Source organism: Eulemur rufifrons, chromosome 28 (assembly GCF_041146395.1).
Source record: "Eulemur rufifrons isolate Redbay chromosome 28, OSU_ERuf_1, whole genome shotgun sequence".
Classification (NCBI taxonomy): domain Eukaryota; kingdom Metazoa; phylum Chordata; class Mammalia; order Primates; family Lemuridae; genus Eulemur; species Eulemur rufifrons.
The window spans coordinates 48080497-48085445 of NC_091010.1; positions in this window are offsets into that span (position 1 = coordinate 48080497).

Below are 4949 nucleotides of genomic sequence, written 5' to 3' on the forward strand. Positions count from 1 at the left end.
GGAGGGGCAGCGCAGTCCATGCCCCAAAGGGTGTGGTGGTATGTCATTTTAGTTCCCACCTAGTGCCAAGGAATTGAATACAACGGTTGACCTGCTGTAACCACAAGCAGACCTGAAGATTCAGGAGGGGCTCCTTGGCCCTGCAGTCTGGCTTCGCCTCCTGCCCAGTGAGAGTGAGGCCTTCGTGCCCGACCCTACTGGGAGGCAGAGCACGTGCTTCCACTTGACTCTTCTCTCTCTTTTCTCCTGGCACCCCTGTCCATCCTCGGATCCTCTTTTATTCCTGTCTCCCTGGTCTGGCCCCTTCTCCAAACGACGCCCTTAGTCGGATTTCCCGACACTGAATAGGGGAGAACGGTGGCAGGTAAAGCCCCGTAAGACAATAATTAGTTCTTTCAAAAGCCCAGCTTTACATACAGTCCTTGGCACATCTCCATATTGTGCAATAACATGGCTTCTTCCTGTTAAATTCTTTATGTCTGGAGAAGGTGATTTCAGACAAACAAACAAAAAATTACTCTGCCGCACTTGGATTCAGGCTGAGGCCTCAAAGCTGAATTCTGGCAAATGAATCTCTGTTGTGTCGTCTCTGGGCTGAGTCCTTGACAGGATTCTCCATCAGGTCCTTGTCATCATCATGATCACCACCACCGTCTAATGTTTACTGAGTCCTTACCATGAGCAGGGGCCTGGTCCAGCTAAATCTGGACTGCTAGCCCGAAGCTGAGGCTCAGTCTCCCCGGCCGTGAATGAAGCAGACCCTGGGGCCAGCACTGGAACCAGCATGGGAGAACCCATCAATAGGGCATGAAGTATGGACAGGTTGTTCTCTGACAGTTGGGACACATTTGGGACAGTTCTCTGTCAGAGACTGGAGAGTGGCATTCAGTCACGTGTCCATTTGATAAGTATGTAGAAAGGAGCTCACTTAGGATAAGGGAACTCTACACTCAGGAAGGCGCTGGGATCAGAAATCCGCACAGAGCTTTATGACCTTATATATTGTAAGCTACGGATATGTTTATGGCTCCAATGATATGATACCTAACATTTGCATCAACATAATCCAGAGGAGGGGGAAGGAGTGGGTGGGGGTACACATGAAACAAAAGCGGTCATAAATCAATATTTTTGAAACTGGGTAATGAGTAAAAGGAAGTTCATTATATTGTGCTCTTTACTTTTCTATATGTTTGAAAGTTTATATAATTGAAAGTCAAAACATTCATGCATATTCTTCTATGCTTTTTTTTTTCTTTTCTTTGAGAGTATGTGTGCGTGTGTGTGTGTGTGTGTGTGTGTGTGTGTTTAATTCTAGGTGTTTTCTTTTCTTGGTTGTTTTGTTATTATTTCTGAATTAAGGTGCTTTTTAAAAAAAATATTTTAGCTGTGGCAAGGACAAACCAAGTCAAATGGGTTTTATTTGCATTTGAGCCAGTGAGAAAAAGACAGTCATGGGCTCCTAGGATCCAGGTACAGTGATGGTAAAAGGGACAATCATAGGAGAATCCCAAGAAGACAGATATTCTGGGATGGGAATCCAGATCTCTTTGGACAGTTGTCCTGGCTCGCTCCTTCCTACTGCTGCCCCTTCTCAGAGTAGTTCCTCTCAAAAAATGTTTCTTGATGCATGGAGGAGATTGTGTTTAAGGAGTAATTCTCTGACATTAAAGTCCTGCCTTTCCCCTACTTCCTGTCCCAAAATGCTCCCAGTCCTCCTGAGGCTGCCAGCCTGGCTATGTGGATTTCTCTCCGGTTGCCTACTGATTTCTGTGTTTGCCTACTAACGTGCCTGCCGTGCCTGCCGTGGAAGCTCCTTCCTACTGAAAGCCCCCCTGCAGTTTTTCCTGGTGCCTGCTTCTGGGGCCTCCCTGAATGACGCGCCCTGCCCTGTGGGTCTGTACACCTTCCAGATCTTATCCACCCCTAAACTGGTCCCATGCCGAAATCTGCCTTTTGCCTTTCCAGAAACACTCTCTGTCCTTCCCCACCTCATTCTGGACCCCGGGAGGCAAACCCAAATGGACAGTATCAAAGGCTCCCTTGCCCTCAGGCTTCTATTTATATTTAGCCAAAAGAACACAGAAGAATTGAGGGCAGGAGGATGCTGGTGTATAATTCTTTCAGATCCCTCCCTGCTGGGTTGCTGTGGAAGTGCTGTGTCCCTTTCTGAAGGCCATAACTATTGTCAAGTGGCCCCCTTCCCCCCGACTACCTTCTCAGGGTCTTGGTAGCCATTCCCTTCCCTTGGCCCTTCAGGTCTAGGAGTGGTATGGCTCCCTGCCTTTGCTAGCCCAGGGGTGTGCACTGCCCCGTGTTGGACTCCCTAAATTCTGCCCACACCTTTGCAAATATGTTCTTAATTAAACCCATCTCAAATTAATCAAGTTTACATGTGCCAGGACTTTGATACTGGCCCATACTGTTGTAAGAAAGCCCTGGTTGGTATATATTTTTTTATGTTTTTGTTTCCTCTACAAAATAAAAAGCTTCTGGAAGGCAGGGCTCATCTCTTACCTATCTTCAGAGTGATAGACGCATAGTGAGTGTGTAATATTCACTCTTAGAACTAATCCCAGCCTTGATCACATCTTCCTCAAATGGCATTTTTGGGAGGGAATGGGGATCGAATGAAAAAATAGCTTCAGATGATGTAAATGTCTGGGAAATTATAGCAGCCAAATAAAAGAATCCACCAACTTGAAGGAATGGTAGTAGGGGAGTCTGGACATAGGTCAGTTAAAGAGAAAACCTGTTCAAACTTTGACTAAAGTATACAAAATAAAGTATGGTAAATACCATTGGTCAAACAGTGCCTAACAAAGCCAATCACAGAAGTCATGGGAAAAACAGCTCTGTCAGCACAAAACTCATTGATTTCCCAAATTGGGAAAAACATATACCAAATATATAAAGTATATTTTTATAACCAAGGTAAATAGTCTTTTTGTTTGTTTAGGCAAGGGTTTCTGCTTTGGATGCTACTGTTAATAAATAAGAGATGTTGTCACTGCATTTAAGCTCTGGAGTTACAGTACCTGTAAGGGAATCCTGACTCCATAAGATATTGCAAGAGTGATTGAAGGTGGCTCCCAAGGCTAGGTCGTACAAGATATTATGGCTTCCGCCTTACTCAGTTGGATTCTCTGGGGGAATTTAGCCACCATGTTGTGAAGACTCTTAAGCAGACCTGGAGAGGTCCGCATCGCAAGGAACTGAAGCCCTCTGCCAACAGTCAGCACCAAATTGCCAGCCGCGTGAGTGAACTGTCTTGGAAGCTGATCCTCTGGCTCCAGTTAAGCCTTCAGGTGACTACAGCTCCAGCTAACATTGACTGCAATCTTGTGAGACACTGGGGTAGAACACTCAGCTAACCTGTTCCTGAATTTCTAACCCATGTGAGACAACAATTTTTCTAAGGTAGCTATGGGTTTGAACTCCTGGGCTCAAGTGATCCTCCCATGTTAGCCTCTCAAGTAGCTGGGATTATAGGTGTGTGCCACCACACCTGGCTAACAAGTGTTTATTATTGTTTTAAGCTCTTAAGTTTAGGGTTACTTGTTATGTGACAATAGATAACTAATACAAATTTATAACCTGGATCTAGTCATGAAGAAATATCAGATAAATCCGAATTAAGGAACATTCTATACAATAACTGGCTTATAATCTTCAAAAGTGTCATGGTCATGAAAGTTAAAGAAAAGATTAAGGAACTGTTCCAGATTGAAGGAGACCAAAGAGATATGGTAATCAAATATAATGGGGGATTCTGAACTGGATCCTTCTAGTATAAAGGACATTGTTTGGGACAATTAGCAAAACTTGAATGGGATCTGATGATTAGATGGTAGCTATGTATCAATGTTAATTTCCTGATTTTGGTGGTTGTATACTAGTGGTGTACAATGTACTTGTTTGTAGGAAATATACACCAAAGTATTTCGGGGTTCTGGGGCTTCAGGCTGGCAACTTACTCTCAAATTGTTCAGGAAAAATCATTTTGTACCGCACTTGCCAGTTCTCTGGACGTTTTAGATTATTTTAAAAATTTAAAAATATACCCCAAATGGACTTAGCTGATAAAAATTACTTTGGTTACAATCCAAATATATTGATTGGCCTTAAGAGTTTCATGGCTACAAATTACACTTTCACAGATCATGTCTGAGGTGGGCATTCCAGGCAGAGAGACTAGCTTGGGAACGGCCAGAAGAGCAGAAGATGGGCAGATGCAGGGAGCGTTAAGGGTGAGTAGATGGGTATGACTTGAACATTCAATACAGAGGAAACAAGAAAGTAGAGAAAAGGTTGGGAGAGTAGGGAGTTTTAATTAAATCCAGCTTGATTATATGTGTATTTAGGAACATTCTACTGTAAGTTTTTTATGGGTATGTAAGCTTTTTATTAATATAAAATATGCATATAGAAAAGCATAAAAATCGTAAGTATGCAGCTCAATGAATTTTTACCCAATGAACACATCTGTGTAATCACCACCCAGACCAAGTAACATCACAACTCCAATTCTCTCAATCCCACCCCCTCTGCACCCCCTTGCCCCATGGATGGAAGTGCAGGTGATGGAGGCCAACTGGCTCCTATGCACACCTGATAGCATCTTCAGCAACTTCTCACATACTTGCATTTCTTAAAAATGGGCTGCCACTAAAAGCAAACAAAACAGAAACATGTACTCCCACCTATGAAGACAAAGTGGTAACAATGAAATAGCAAACAGAGTGTAAAGTAACTAGTCTTTATCCTTTAGAATCCAGTTCAAATATTATTGCTTTTGTAAGTCTTTCCCTATTCCCCAAGCAGAGCTAGTTAACATCCTATATTTGATGCTACTATAGGACTTCCTGCATTCCTCACTTATAGTACTTACTATATGTATTGTATTAATAGTCTTGGTTTTAGTTTTTTCCAGTCTTCTCATAAACAGT